General features: G+C 40.5%; 1 protein-coding gene and 1 long non-coding RNA gene across 2 annotated transcripts in view; both read right to left on the bottom strand.

Moving 5' to 3' along the window:
• Positions 1-17,092, bottom strand: part of LOC136830757 (uncharacterized) — a 612,586-nt gene that overhangs the window by 424,645 nt on the left and 170,849 nt on the right. The window lies entirely within an intron of this gene.
• On the bottom strand, positions 11,570-12,466 carry LOC136830755 (uncharacterized). Its single transcript, XR_010850735.1, has 2 exons — positions 11,911-12,466; positions 11,570-11,690 (listed from the first exon to the last, which is right to left on the bottom strand). It is a non-coding gene; the product is annotated as an uncharacterized lncRNA (long non-coding RNA).

The raw sequence follows: 17,092 nt of genomic DNA, 5'->3' as shown, positions 1-17,092 counted from the left end.
AACGAAACCGTCTTGAGCCCTGGTGGTTCTCTCTTGGGGTTACTGCAGGCAATGCCATGTTTGATAAAATGTGTACTCTCTTTCTCACATAGACTGTCATGCTCTCTCTCTCTGTAATGAGTACTCTCTTTCTCACATAGAATATGTCATGCTCTCTCTCTCTCTTTAATGAGTGTTCTCTTTCTCACATAGACTATGTCATGTTCACTATATATATATATATATATATATATATATATATATATATATATATATATATATATATATATATATATATGTATGTATGTATATATATGTATATATACTGTATATGTGTGTGCGTAGAGAGAGTGAGAGAGAGAGAGAGAGAGAGAGAGAGAGAGAGAGAGAGAGAGAGAGAGAGAAGAGAAAGAGAGTATTACCTATTACTGAATTCATTTTCATCGCCACTATCCTGTAAAAAGAAGCTAATTATTATTCTTATATACATTTCAGATGATGAATACTTCAAGACCATCTTGTAAAGCAATTAACAACCAATAACAACTACCTAACAAGAATATGTTTAAGAATATATCCTTAAAAAAAAAGCGATAGCAGATTTTCCAAAAGCGCATTATGGGTAATTCGTAGGCCAAAGACCTCACGAATATACCTCTGCAAGGCCCAACGACGCAAGTTTCGGACGCAGCCTCCGTATAAGCTTCTCCCATCGCTGAGAGCTTCGGGTGAAACGCCAATACCTTTCAAGGCTTCAGCTTCAGAGATGCATCATGCTGTTAATATTACGTGCAGCTGCTGCTTCCGCTGATTCCGGTGCCTCTTGTGCTGCAGCTGTTTATTTTTGTTTTGTTTATTATCGCCATATTTTTTATCTTCTTTTCTATTTTCTCTCTTTTTATTACTATTCAAGTTGATGATGATATTAGTTTTACAAGTTCTCTTTTTCATCTAACAGTTATTCTTTCTTATTCTCTACCTTTCTTTATAATTTTCTCGTCCATTCCCATCTCTTACCCTCGTTCTTTCCTCTCCTTTCCTTCCCCCCCTCTCTCAATCTCCCTCCTTCCCATCCTCTTCTTCCGTTATATCTCAAACTCCTATTGGCTGCCTTAGTGCATCACCTCAATGCTGACAGTTCTCCCGGCCCTTAAACCCGCGTTTCTCATGCTCGGCGATCAAAGACGTCGCGCAGCGATGGTTTATCGAAGAATCGGACCAAGAGTTTGAACGATGTTATTCCACCTTCGATCAGAATCGACGGTGAAAGGGTTCTCCTTCTGGTTTGTTACGTCCTGGTTCTCCGGATGGGTAAAGGTGACATTTTCTCTCGCGCTGTTTAATTTCTGTCAGAAGGGTAAGACATTTGATATGCTATTTCCAAGCGTCTAGACATGCATTATAAGCAGGTGATTTCGCCAGAAAATACGTAAGACAATCCTAATCCTTGGGGAGTGGGTAAAGCTATAGAGATGAGTTCAGTAACCTTTCCAGGATTCTTGGTATGCGCAGTGCAATGACATAACTGGTTCCACTCCTTTCAGCCATCTGTGTTTGAGTGGCTACACTGCCGCTACAGCGTTGGCCTGGTAACTGACCGGTCAGTGGTTCAAATCTACGTAAAGGAACTTTGTTTCTATGTCCCATGTTGATATTGCCGATAAACCTGACTTTACGACAGGAGAGTTTCCTAAAGCAACCGGTAACTAAACACGCCATGAAATTGCAAGTTTCTTATAAACACGTTCCTCCTGATAAGCCTGACACCCTGAAGATATAAGGACCTCTTTTTTACAGCATGTTCTTTTCCATCCCCTCTCCAGTTTACGCAAATTAATATTGTTTCTCCTGCATGCATTATTGTACTGTTGTTTATTTTCCGCTGTTATCGGCATCACCGTTTCTATTTTTATAGACAATTGTCCATGTTTATATTTCTGCAATAGCCTTTGCCTGTTAGTGGTTTCTGTACCTTTCATCTTTGCTTTCTTTTGACTGTTGCTACATATTGTTCGTGCGGTATTGTTATTTGTTTTTACGGTGTTCATCCTTTTTTTTTCTTTTTGGTTTCTGAAGAATCGTCTCTGCTTGCATTCTGGCTGAGCCTTTTGAGTCTGTTCCTGTTGCATTGTTTTCTCAGGTTCGTTTTCATGTCTTTGTTATGCAGATGTTATGACTTGACAAGCAGATCGACAGAAATTCTCTCTCTCTCTCTCTCTCTCTCTCTCTCTCTCTCTCTTTCTCTCTCTCTCATGTTTGCTTTTTTTCTCTCTCTCTCTCTCTCTCTCTCTCTCTCTCTCTCTCTCTCTCTCTCTCTCTCTCTTTTGCAAGCAGAATCGCCTTTCATCTTCAGCCACTTTGTAACAAAACCGATGCGTAAATACGCAAGTAATAAAATTCTTGTAAGCCAATATCCAGCTGAGCGATCTGTCATTATCATCATCATCATCATCATCATCATTATTACTATATTACAAATGAGCGAAGTCTAAAGACAAATAACACTCACAGAAAATATGAAACGTGAGAAAAAGGAATAGATATGAAAATACCGTAACAAATAAATAAATAAAGTCTCAGATGTATGCATACACACAAAAAGAAAATAAAAATAAAAAACAATTTATATACCTGGTGCATGGCACCCCATTCAACCTATGGACAATGGCATGCTTTAGAAAAAAAAAAAAAAACTATAATATAAATTTACCAGATTTTCTTCAGGTGCTTCTCAGTACAAGCGTTCTCGTCCGTACCTGAAGAGCCGTTATAAAGATGCTTCTGCTCACAGCCAGCAGCCAGGCAAGAAGGAGACAAACCCAACAGGTATTGGATCCGAAATGGACCGTAAGGAGGATGACGGCTAAAAAGGATCAGAATCTGGGCACCTGTGCCATTTACGGCTGGGATAAAGGTTTAGGTGGCTGGAAATGGGTTTTCCAGTTGAATCAATTGTGGCTCGAAGAGGTGGGAAAGAAGTCAATAGGAGTCTGGGTGATTTAATTAGGCAAATGGAACGAAGTAGGTAAAAACCGAAAGGAAAAGAACAAAACATTCTGAAAAAGCCACAACAGATGGATCAGGATAAAGTATGAAGCAGAAATAACCAGCTGAGGCTCCAGAAAGAAAATAGAGAGAATTTAAAGCAAAGGAAGGTAACCTGATCAACTGGCAAATAGAAAATGACAAAATAATTAACATACAAGTGTAGTAGGGGTAGAAAAATATTGAAAAGGAAAATATATTACGGAACAAAATAGAAATCACACCTCTCCATGATCAATGCTCGAAATAATTCTATAACGGCATTTCACTGTTTGTGGGGTGTGAATAAATATTAAAGACATCATGTCCCATCCATTCATATAACATGTAGTAAGAAGTTTTATGCTGCTTAACTTGTTCGTCCACAGATTGATCAATATTTTTTTATCTTTGTCCTATGTAGAATGAAGATCTATTTTTGTACTACCTGTTCTAACAGTCTAGATTCCATTCAATACAAAATCATCTATAAAATGAAGGGTTTTCATTCAACCCACTCATACTATCAATAGACTAAAAAATGACTGTTTTCTCAAATTTAGATAACTTATAGAATCAAGTATCCTTTACATGACTGATGAACATAAGTAAAATGACAACATTTAGCTCTGACAGCACGGATCATATTTATAATGAAAACAATTCAGATGACCCGTAAAATCCATTTTTTTCCTTTTTTTATAATGAAAACAATTGCTTCTCCCAATTCAGATGGCCCGTAAAATCTTTTTACTGTTTTTTTTTTTTTTTTTGTATCGAATACCTCGATGGTAAGGCAGTTATTCCCCAGCCCCACAAAAATTGGCTGTGGGAAGCGCCGCTGATGATGGCGAGGATTAAGAGCATTTATAGAGTTACTCACCCATCCCACTCTGTTTTGAAAAATTGCTTGTTCTGTTTCGACAATTTGTTTGCTTGAGTCTTTGGTGTTGGTGTAGCATATACGAGGGATAGAGGAAAATGTTTGCTGCTGGGAGCGTTTGCTTTTGAAGAATGTTTTCCTCTTTGGTGTAATTGCTTGGCGCTTTGAAGTTTACAAAAATGTAGGTGCCGGCATATCTCTCTCTCTCTCTCTCTCTCTCTATGTATATATATATATATATATATATATAAATAGATAATATAATATATATATATATATATATATATATATATATATATATATATATATATATATATAGTATAAGTATATACATATATATATAATATATATTATAAAAGATAATATATATTCATATATAAATAAATATATATATATATATATATATATATATATATATATATATATATATATATATATATATATATATATATATATATATATATATATATATATATATATATATATATATATATATATATATATATATATATATATACATATATATATATATATATATATATATATATATATATATATATATATATATGTATATATGTATATATGTATATACAGTCCACGCGCAAATATTTACAAACATACGTTACCAGCCCATCTGCACCGTGCTACCTAGTGGAGATGCGTTGACAACGATCAAAGAGCTGAACCTGAATTCGTCAGGAATATAAACAACAGGGTCCGATATCAACTCATATCTCTAAAGATGACCGTCTATCACCGCGCTGCATCTAAACCTGAGGACCAGGTTAGAATTCTGGTCAGGGAAGAGACGCTTATCAATAATTATAGTTGCCCTTGTGTGCAAGATATTTCCTAGATATAGGGAATCCGATATTAAGGGATAATCGTGGCTTCTTTTATATAAGCATTGAAAGTAGTGTATGTATGTGATGAAACTTCATTATATATTTTTACGTTTTTCCGTGGTTTTAGTTTGAAATATGCTCTGTGAGACAGGTAGCAACAATTTAAGTTAATTTAGCCTTGTGATTCTGACTTCGTGGGTACGGGAAAACGTAAAAAAGAGGAAAACAAAGGAGAATTTCATATGAGCATAGGGCTCTGGTTACTGAGGGAAATATTACGTAAAACACGTGGGCACATTTAAAGTAGTGTATTTACATAAATGACATTAGTACGGGGAAAGAGGAACTCAGTAGGTTGAATGAAACTGGGGAATTCCAGCCACAGTCCGAGAAGCTTCCACGAAATAGCATCCCTCTGAAATGAGAGATATGCACATTATACGCCAGTAATGAAAATAGACAAAAGAATAATGAATTCGAGGCTGCACTGAGGGTGCCAAAGGAGTAATAAAGAATTAATACTGCCGATGCAAGAGGTGCACGGACATTAGACAAGGGAGATTTCTGGCTTTCTCTTTAAGAAGATATTACGAGACAAAGCGTGACTGAAATGGGGCTCTTCCAGGGCACTTTACCTTAGCAGATTTTCCGAGGGCGTGTAGAAGGCGGTCCGTGGATGGCTTGCGATTTCCGAGGACGAGTTTCTTCCACGTGGTGAGATGCAAGGGCTTCCGTAAAGGGGCAAGGCGATGGGGACTCCTCGAAACTTCAGGCAATGGCGTGTGGGCTCGAGGAATACGGTCGAGGGGCACGAGGAGAAGTATACTTTGGAAAGGGCCACGTGGTTAGGATGCAAGGGCATCGATGGGGCCAGGTGTTGGGGACGTCTTCACAAGTTCACTCCATATCTTCCAGCCCGCGTGTGTGTGTCGAGACCTTGGGCTTTTGCCTTTTATCCCCTCCTATGGGACAGGGGTGCGCCCAACACAGATGCTTTGACTCATTGCACCTGCTGCCCGCAGGGGAGGTTTTGGCCTGTAGGAGATACACCCAAGCCAGATTACTTTTGCCTCGAAGGAAAGATCTTTATCAAAAATGGGAGCGCCTTTAATCTTTTAAACCCCTGTTTTAAGTCGATAGACAGATGGTCTATCGATCGGCCGGCTGGCAGTAAATGAAACACGACAGAACAACCAACAACAACAAAGGAGGGGGGGGGGAGGCAATTTGCTAGCGAATTCTTGCTAATCATAATACCTCCCCATACAAGATGATGTACATACCTCCTTCGGGTGTGTACATCGATATTCAAGAATGAGCGGCAAATGCTTTACGTTACTCTACATTCTGCCTTGCAATGAACTTTACTCCTAAGGGTTTTATGAAGCTGTGACGTTACTTCTAATAACACATTGGGACAATTTTCGTTAACAGAACGCAAAGTGATTTAAACACTTGCAAAAGAATAATTACTTTAGATTTGGTTACCCACTGGCAACTTTATAAAGTGACTCCAACAATTGTGAATTAATTAAGATTATAGGACCACATATATGAGGCTATGGCCAACAAATGAAAAGAAAGGTTATTGTTCAAGAATTAAAATACACGGTTACTTAATTTTAGATAAAATGCATGCGGTTAGTACAATCTGCCTTGAAGAGGCTGTGTAAATGAAAAACAGCGTTTATTTTTGTAAATGACACCCCCTTTTTACACGATACTGTAATGACTATACATATTCGCATTGATAATTTATCTTCGTTTTAACGTACTTTGCTCCGCTATCGTTCAACGCGAGCTGAGGGATGACCCACACACCGGGAATTTGACAGTCGTGTGCGGGCGAGAGTATTCGCGAGGTTTTAATTCGCTAACCTTAAACTACGCTAATTTTATGCGTCCACTGCCTACTCAATGTTATGACGGGGCGAGCAGACAAAAGATGTGGGGTAGGACAAACAGAGATCTTGGAAGGAAATGGAAGGGGGAAAAGGGATAATAATAACAAAAGGAAAATTACCAAGACATTACGAATGAAACTTGACCGCATATGAAAGGCGGGACACGTCCCTCAGAGCTTACAAAAGGGGCATTTAAATCACAAGGGCAAGAGTTTATGACTCGCGATTCATTAAAATTAAAGATAAATAAATGACTAAAAGAAAGTAAATGATATTGGCAGAAGAACTAAGGGAAAAAGAGGGAGGGTTTTATTGGGTTAGGCGGGAATTTCTCGTCCTACGCCTATAAATTACGGCCCGGACTATCCTTTCAGTCCCAGGGCGAGAAAAGTGCACCCGAAGGGCGCGACTCCTTCAGGAGGGGCTGACACGCACGCCCGGTGCCAAGGTATGGGCGCAAGGGCATGCCACTTCTCACTCTGTTATTCTTAATGATTTATACATTGTGTGGGGAATGGTATCCCGTATTTAATTGCCTCTTGTGGGGATAATTTAAGGGAAGATTAGTAGAGGATGGTAAGAGATAGCAGTTCCTGAGGAACGGAAGAAGATAGAGGAGGGCCTGACATCCCCTTCTGGATTAGGGGTGCCAAGACCTTCGAAAGATGAAATGGTGGCACAGGTGCCATGGGAGCTCTAGAGCTCTTTGTAAACTACCTGGAATGTCCCACGCCCGTGGTAATTTCGCCTCGAGTCTTTCTTAATGGGACAGTCGTCCTCGGCCGGGAAGCGGAGGGCCCGCGACCGGAGGGCGGCACGGAGTACCACCTGGGCCTGCTGATGCGACAGCTGACGCAGGGAGTGTTCCGTGCGGGGTTCTACCATGATCCGTCGCGGCTCTTGTAGTTCATCGGCCAAGTGAGATATGGCAGAATCCTGACTTGCAATTGCGTCGGCGACGGGCTGAGGCAGAGAGGAGGCGGTCGGGGGGTGGCGTGAGCGGCTCGCAGGTAACAATGACCAGCTCAGGCACGGGTTGCGAGGCCGCACCTGCAGGTGAGCTTCCGCGGTGGTCGGGAGGAACCGTCTCTCTGACCGACGCTGGTAGCGGTGCCAGGCCGGGGAAGAGAGGGGTCCTGAGTTGGATCCCGTGAATGGAGATCGGGCGAAGCGCTCTGGGCGTTGGCACTAGGGCAGAGTCAGGCGCTATCAGAGGTTTCTTGGGCTCGTCGGTCAGGACGGACGAAGCTTGGCCCTGCTCGGGGCATGCAAGTGGCACCGGCAGGAATTTGGCATCTCCTGGGGGGAGATTTGATTGGGGCCCTGGCACTGGCACTGAGGCAGGGCCGGGCACTGGAATGGGATCGGGAACCGATCGAGGGGGCCACTGTACATCGTACTCAGGTGGCACTGGTGGGGACTGCACGTCCTCCTGGTACCCAGGGGGCGCCAGTCTTGACTGAGGGAGAAGCGGGGGAGAATTACTCGCGCCCGCGGAATGATTCGGGGAATGGGGACCCCTAGATTGTCGTGATTTCGGTGGGGACTGAAAGTCCTGTCCCAGGATGACGTCATAGCCTCCGGGAAGATGGCTTGCTACTGCAAGATTGCAAATTTTGGATTGGTGAGGTCTTGTGACTCTCAATTGGACCGTAGGGAGTATCATTTTAAATTGATTTATTCCTCGATCGTGACGAGTTTTCGTCTATTGACGATAGCTCCGTAGGGGAACTCTGTCCCTTCGGATGAGGAGATTTGTGCGCCCGAGTCCTCGAATGCAGTGACTCGGCGCGCGGGCTGGCTACCTCGTGGAGGGGCCACGTATATACAGGCCCTTCGGCGGGAGGGCCTAATGATGTGGGATCTGTGACGGCCAAGGCGACGGTGGGAGTATTTACTTTATTATTGCGTGGGCATTTCGCCCATGCGGAGAATAATATAGACCTTGCACGCCGTGCAAAAAGGTCTGGCTAAAGTCTTTCCGCGCTGCCCCTGTGGAGGGCGCAGGCGAGTTATTTGTCGGTTTTCCGGGAGAGAGAGGAGCGGTTTCTTGTTCCGGCACTGTTCGGAGGAGTGCCCGTTTTCTTGCAATAATGGCAAGTTACGGGCTTGCCCGAGTTCCCATTTTTGTGGGAATTTGAACCTCCGAGGAGGGACGGGGATTTATCTTCCGCCCCATGGATCCTTCGTGAGGTGGTGGGTTTCCCACATATCTGCTATTCGGCAACACTCGGTGAGTGTTGCTGGGGCTTTTTCCACTATATGGGTGGCGAGGGCAGGAGGGGCGAGCGCAGGAAATGCTCAATTTAAACCGCTCGAGTACCTCGGCGGTGTTAGTGGCTCTTCCGGAATCGAGCCATTTTGTCAACGCCCGCTCGAATGGTACGCCCAATCGGACCAAGTCTGGCCTGCTTCTCTGGGCTGCTCTCTCCAACGTCTCCTCCACCGCTCGGGGTAATCTAAATGCACGCCTTCGTAACTGCTTGGCGTCACGGCTTCCCAGTTTCCCCGATCGTCTGCGGGAAGGGCGTGGTAGGCAACGAGGGCCTTTCCGCCCAGGAATTTAGTGAGAACAAGGGAGAGTTCCGCGGGGGAGAGATCGCAGCACTCCAGGACTCGTTCGGCCCTTTCAAGCCATACTTCAGGCTCGGACTCCGTCCATTTTGGCATGAACGAGTGAGCTTGGCTGAGGGCACTCATTCCCGCGGCAGGGGGGGTGGCGTGCTGTCGTTCTAGCACCTGGAGCTCATGGGCGCGTTCTCTCTCTCTCTCCTCACGTTCTCTCTCCCTCTCTGCACGTTCTTTATCCTTCTCTGCACGTTCTTTATCCTTCTCTGCACGTTCTTTTTCCTCCCGTTGTTCTTGAGCGATTCGTTCTCTCTCCTCTCGTTGTTCTTGGGCAATTCGTTCCCTCTCTCTCTCTGCACGTTCTTTATCCTTCTCCTGCTCTTGGGCAATTCTTGCCCTCTCTCTCTCCTCACGTTCTCTTGCTCTCTCCGCCTTGGCATCGTCCACTCGCTCTTGAACCCATGCTCTCAGATCTTGCCCCGATAGTCCCATGTCCTTCCCAGCGGACATGTAGAATTTGAAATCCTCGTTTTGTTGGGCTCTGGTATTAGCCATCTTGGAATAATGGGTATAGGATATGTCTGAAAAGACTCTTTGTTAAAATTGGATGTGTCTTGGAAAGACGTGGTTGTTCTTGGCGAACGAATTTTAATATGTGTCTCGGAAGACGTAGTTGGATTTTGTCACGCTCGGACTTGGCCGGCTGTGGCGTGAAGTTAAGGAGTTGTTCTAACGAACTAGAATGATCAGTCCCGTAAGGGCTTAGATGTGTGTGAACTACACTATATAATGTCTCAAAGGACTTAATTTTGGGTTCCCGCAGGAATGAGAAATTCTCGCCACGTGCGACGTAGAATTTTTGTATGAGTCTCTGAGGACTGGAATTTGGAGAAATTCTCGCCACGTGCGACGTAGAATTTTAGGAGTCTCTAAGGACTGGAATTTGGAGAAATTCTCGCCACGTGCGACGTAGAATTTTAGGAGTCTCTGAGGACTGGAGTTTGGAGGAATTCTCGCCACGTGCGACGTAGAATTTTAGGAGTCTCTGAGGACTGGAATTTGGAGAAATTCTCGCCACGTGCGACGTAGAATTTTAAGAGTCTCTAAGGACTGGAATTTGGAGAAATTCTCGCCACGTGCGACGTAGAATTTTAGGAGTCTCTGAGGACTGGAAGTTGGAGAAATTCTCGCCACGTGCGACGTAGAATTTTAGGAGTCTCTAAGGACTGGAATTTGGAGAAATTCTCGCCACGTACGACGTAGAATTTTAGGAGTCACTTAGGACTTGGAATTACGATTCGTCCCTTAGGACTTAGAAATTACTAACGGGAAACCCAAAGAGAAATGAATGGGGAAAAAAAAAAAAAAATGCTACACACGCGGGCATGGGCGGGGTTGGGGGGTGCAGGTCGTCTGGCCAACACCGGAGGTATTTTTAGATTCTGTGTGAATGAACCCGTATATTTATATACCGTCTGGGATTCCGGGGAATTTCCCAGTCGTCTGAGAGGATAACAGTACAACGGCCTAGTAATTTTCCGTATAAGCGGAGTTTAAATTTCGTTTTCCTAACACCTAACTCGAATTCTAACTACACTGAGAGAATTTTCAGCAATGCAAGCTGACTTCGTCGTGTCCCACGTGGGAATTTTATTCGCGCCTAAATAACAGTTCGCTAATTCGAAAATGCGAAGTAAAAGTTATCACAGAGGAATTTATTTCGCACTATTCCTCGAAGGAAGAATATGGCAAAGATTTTAACACAGGAATTTTCGCACTATTCCTCGAAGCAAAAGATATGGCAAAGATTTTAACACAGAGGAATTTCGCACTATTCCTCGAAGCAAAGGATGGTTAGCACTGGTTATTTCCTAACTACCTATCCTGAAAGGCATGCATTAACGAATCTAATACGGCGGTTCTTTTCTCTCAGTGATTACATGCGTCCCTATTTCTAATTCCTAGGAACAGTCACGATTGTAAAAAGGTTTTGCTAAGATTAACACATTACTTACGTGGAATTTTCTGGATCTGTGTGCTGGTTTTACACAAAAGGTTCGTAATTGTCTCGTACCCAGCTTAGCTTTGCTAATAGCTGATCTGGCAAGTTGCAAATGCAATAAAGCAACACTAGGGGAACTGCAACTGCAAAACGAGATCTATGGCCAGGTCGCCATTTTTACGTTTTCCGTGGTTTTAGTTTGAAATATGCTCTGTGAGACAGGTAGCAACAATTTAAGTTAATTTAGCCTTGTGATTCTGACTTCGTGGGTACGGGAAAACGTAAAAAAGAGGAAAACAAAGGAGAATTTCATATGAGCATAGGGCTCTGGTTACTGAGGGAAATATTACGTAAAACACGTGGGCACATTTAAAGTAGTGTATTTACATAAATGACATTAGTACGGGAAAGAGGAACTCAGTAGGTTGAATGAAACTGGGGAATTCCAGCCACAGTCCGAGAAGCTTCCACGAAATAGCATCCCTCTGAAATGAGAGATATGCACATTATACGCCAGTAATGAAAATAGACAAAAGAATAATGAATTCGAGGCTGCACTGAGGGTGCCAAAGGAGTAATAAAGAATTAATACTGCCGATGCAAGAGGTGCACGGACATTAGACAAGGGAGATTTCTGGCTTTCTCTTTAAGAAGATATTACGAGACAAAGCGTGACTGAAATGGGGCTCTTCCAGGGCACTTTACCTTAGCAGATTTTCCGAGGGCGTGTAGAAGGCGGTCCGTGGATGGCTTGCGATTTCCGAGGACGAGTTTCTTCCACGTGGTGAGATGCAAGGGCTTCCGTAAAGGGGCAAGGCGATGGGGACTCCTCGAAACTTCAGGCAATGGCGTGTGGGCTCGAGGAATACGGTCGAGGGGCACGAGGAGAAGTATACTTTGGAAAGGGCCACGTGGTTAGGATGCAAGGGCATCGATGGGGCCAGGTGTTGGGGACGTCTTCACAAGTTCACTCCATATCTTCCAGCCCGCGTGTGTGTGAGTCGAGACCTTGGGCTTTTGCCTTTTATCCCCTCCTATGGGACAGGGGTGCGCCCAACACAGATGCTTTGACTCATTGCACCTGCTGCCCGCAGGGGAGGTTTTGGCCTGTAGGAGATACACCCAAGCCAGATTACTTTTGCCTCGAAGGAAAGATCTTTATCAAAAATGGGAGCGCCTTTAATCTTTTAAACCCCTGTTTTAAGTCGATAGACAGATGGTCTATCGATCGGCCGGCTGGCAGTAAATGAAACACGACAGAACAACCAACAACAACAAAGGAGGGGGAGGGGAGGCAATTTGCTAGCGAATTCTTGCTAATCATAATAATATAAATATATATATATATATATATATATATATATATATATATATATATATATATATATATATATATATATATATATATAATGTACTGTATGTATATATTTTTTACATATAATCACTTTTTATATATATAATATATGAGTGATTATATGTAAAATTATAATGGAACCTTTACAGTTTAGCAGTAAAACTGATTATGTATGAAAATATATACATAGGTATATATGTATGTATACATTTTCATACATAATTACTTTCACTGCTTAACTGTACAAGATTCCATTAATATTCTTGCTCAGCAGTCTACCAATTTGCTTTTACTTCCAACACAACAGCAAATGCATAAAATTCCATTAAATCATTGCCTCCCGCCTCTGGTCGCGTTAAAAACATCTGCTTACGCCAGGTCGTTACACTTTTACTCTACCTCTAAAATAGTTAATGGCCACCCGAGCTATTTATCAAGTTGCTATTAACGTCCGTCCCTTTAACCCTTCTGTCAGCCGTGGCTGCGAAATAAAGATACGATATTAATTATGAGAGTCTTTTATGCAAGTCTTTTATGTTTTTTTTTTTTTTTTTTTTGCGTGTGCAGTCGCAGCTGGAGCTTTCGGAGTTCATCAATTTTTCATTTCTTTTCTGGGAATGGGGTTTATAAATTGCGTTCTGATATACATAGCGGTTGATCATTTTGATGTATACGTTTGCCAGTCGGTGGTGTTTTTACTTTCTCTGTCACACTCCCTTTTCTTGATTCTCAGTTGGTACTGCCATTCATTTACAGCTGGGTCGACTCATTGGCCTAGTTTCCGTATCTAGAAAGATACACACACACACACACACACACCTAAAACACACACACACATATATATATATATATATATATATATATATATATATATATATATATATATACATACATATATATATATATATATATATATATATATATATATATATATATATATATATATATATATATACATATATATTTTGCTTGGTTCCAGTGATATATTATATACATATATATATATATATGAATGTCTTTTCCATACATAATATATTTTTTACAAAAGTACATAAAGAGTGTACAATACGGCTGAAAAACCTAAAATAATTTAACAGAGAAAGGAATCTGCTGGAAAACACGTTACATCTCAAACAGTACCTTTATCCCTTTTCAAATAAAGAGAGGAGGTACTAACAGGAATATCACCCTCCTCTCCCTAAGAGCTTTCCTTTTTCATTTGTATATATATATATATATATATATATATATATATATATATATATATATATATATATATATATATATATATATATATATATATATATACATACATACATATACACACATATATATACAAATATATATATACATACATACACGCATAAAAGCAAAACAAAACTCCTGTTTCTTATCCGCAAGAATTTGCCGGATGCCCTTGTCACCCTCGGCGTTACATAATCTTGGATGTCGTCGAAACTTGTGTCGAGTGTTTACAGGAAGGAGCTGCTGCGGGAGACAAGTGCGGAATATATGAAAACATTGACACAGATGAGAGGAGGGAGGCGGGGAGGAAAAGTTTTTAATTTGCCGAGCCAAGTACTAGGTAAGTATATATTCAGACACTGTAAATATGAAATATGAATTCGCTCTGGTGGCTGCACTGTGTTGTGCAGGGTATTTTGTTTGTTTATATATATATATATATATATATATATATATATATATATATATATATATATATATATATATAAATGCACATGTATATGGAAATATATATATATATATATATATATATATATATATATATATATATATATATATATATATATATATATATATATATATATATATATATATATACATATACTGTATATATGTATATTCCTATATACACACACATACATACATGCATATGCACACACATTAATACACATATATATAAATATGTGTGTGTATATACGAGTATATATATATATATATATATATATATATATATATATATATATATATATGTATGTATATATATGCGTGTGTTTTTATTTGTGTAAGAAAAACAATTTATTTACTTTCTTGTTCCTAGATTTGAATGTCTCCCCTGCTGTACTCCCAGAATTCGTTGACAGCATGAGACGACCATAGAAATTGCAACTGAAAAACGAAATGTTTTGTAAACACGATGTAAAAAGTAAATATAAAAGAAAACGAGAGATTTTTGTACGCAAGACTGAAAAATGAATTACTGAAAAAACGGGATGAAAAAAGGGGGGGAGTTTTTTTTATACAGAATGGGAAAGTGAAGTATTACTCCCACACGATCTTTGAAGGTTCCGAGATATGAGGATGAAATTGCGCATAACATTTTTCAGTAAAATAACTGACTTGAAGATATAAAGAATAAGAGCTGAGCCTTCTTATTCTTACCCAAAGTGAATACTTCAAGCCAAGCCTTTGCAAAATTGTTGGATATTAAGGGGTGCTTTTAAGTAAAAAACAGCAATGGTCAATAGGACTGGCATCCTAGTGCCATTTTCTAGTTCAAGCTTGACGAAATCAAGAAAAACTTAATAAACAAAGGGAAGAAAAAACTTTAATTCAGATTTGTTTTGTTTTGGGGGCGGTTGTCCGAAGATGTCTAAACAATAAAAATAATAGAGAAAATGTCTGCAATAATATGTGAAGATATCATAGACATGCCTAAGTTGAATCTTGCAAGCACATAAGGAGGCGAGCAGCGTCTTGAGGTTAGGGAAGATTTAGCGGATTTTAAACTGTAAATATCAAGATGGTTATGAAGCAAAATGATCAAATATTAAATAAATCAAGCCCAGCCAAAGATAAAGAAAGAAGACACGAAATAAAAGTTATGGAGAAATGAAAATACTCCCCAGGATATCTTGATTAGCATAACGGACAGAGTGTTTAAAATAAAAAAAGATAAGATGAAAGAAAGAAAAAAAAAGCGCCGAAGTTTCTTCGGCACAATCGAGTTTTCTGTACAGCCGCTACAGCTTATAATCAAGGCCGCCGAAAATAGATCTATCTTTCGGTGGTCTCGGTATAATGCTGTATGAGCTGCGGGCCATGAAACTTTAACCACGGCCCGGTGGTGGCCTATCCTATATAGCTGCCAGAAGCACGATTATGGCTAATTTTAACCTTGGATAAAATATAAACTACTGAGGCTAGTGGGCTGTAATCTGGTATGTTTGATGACTGGAGGGTGGATGATCAACATACCAATCTGTAGCCCTCTAGCCTCGGTAGTTTTTAAGATATGAGGACGGACAGAAAAGACTGGGGACGGACAGCCAAAGCCGGCACAATAGTTTTTTACAGAAAACTAAAAACTCTGAATAGCATCTGCCCAAAACTTGACTGATGTTCGAAGTACATGAAGTTGCCTCTCTTGCATTATTCATTAAGTCTCGAGTCATGCTTGGTCCGTTCTTGTTGCTGGGGCGAGAAGGGGGGGGAGGGGTAAAGGGGTTGGAGTCGGGGTGTACTTCCTGAGGGTGGGGCCACTTCTTCCTGGGCCTTTCTCCCAAACGGCGAAGATAAAAAAAAATGGTTCTGTTAAAAAGTAAAAGTTTTATTCCAGGAACCAATTTCCATTAGCGTGTTAGCACTTTAGAAAGCTTTTGTTAACACTCGAGCAAGCAAGGAACTTGCTCTTGCTTGTTCGTGTGTTCTTTTGCCCGGATGAGCTATAATTTGTTTTTCTTGCTGTAATTACCAGGCGAGGCCGAAAAGTTGCCCTTTCTTCAAGAAGTTTTGTGTGTGTGTGTGTGTTTCCGGTACTCGAAACACACCCTTCACAAGATTCTTGTTTCGGTACTTTTTGGGGGAAGTTATTTGAAGACTCTAAGTGTATGACAGTACGAAATAATGGACAGATAAACAGTTTTACTAAAATAAATATGTAATTAGACATACACAAATACACTGTCAAAAACTTGGAAGTAAATTAAATCTTTTGGGAACTAAGACTGCCTAAATATTTACCCCAAGTCATGAGCGTGACAGGCGTAACCATAACAATTTAGCTTTATTAGCCTGATTCTGCCCATAAAATACTTTTATACAGTAAAGTAGATAATATCATAAGTCTACGCCATTTTCAAGATATTTAAACATAAGAATTCAAAGCATAAAGGCGAAATAAATTCTTTTAAGCATCTAGTTACCTATGTTATTATTATATGTTTCACAAGAAATAACCACTCCGAACTTGTTTTAATTAAATAGAAACATTCACGCCATAATTAATGTTTCATTATTGCTTTTGTCTGTGAATTCTTTTGACTCCCAGTCTCAACAGCTTTTGGTCATTCCTTATTCCTTTTTTAAAACTGCAATTTTCATTTGCTGTTGCAGCAGCCGTACTTGAAATTTCAGTAATGATATTCTCTTAAAATTATGCTGCTGTTATGTTGTCTTTTATCTTGAAACGATGCACATGCCTGAACACTTGATATTAAAGGGTAAGTGGCTTTATAGTAAAGTGAATGCATTGTATTGTCTCTGCTTTGTATATTCCATGCATATGGCCCT

This window comes from Macrobrachium rosenbergii, chromosome 47 (genome assembly GCF_040412425.1).
Source record: "Macrobrachium rosenbergii isolate ZJJX-2024 chromosome 47, ASM4041242v1, whole genome shotgun sequence".
NCBI classification, from domain to species: domain Eukaryota; kingdom Metazoa; phylum Arthropoda; class Malacostraca; order Decapoda; family Palaemonidae; genus Macrobrachium; species Macrobrachium rosenbergii.
The sequence above is the reverse complement of the archived record's forward strand: the minus strand, read 5'-3'. Positions and strand labels throughout refer to the sequence as shown.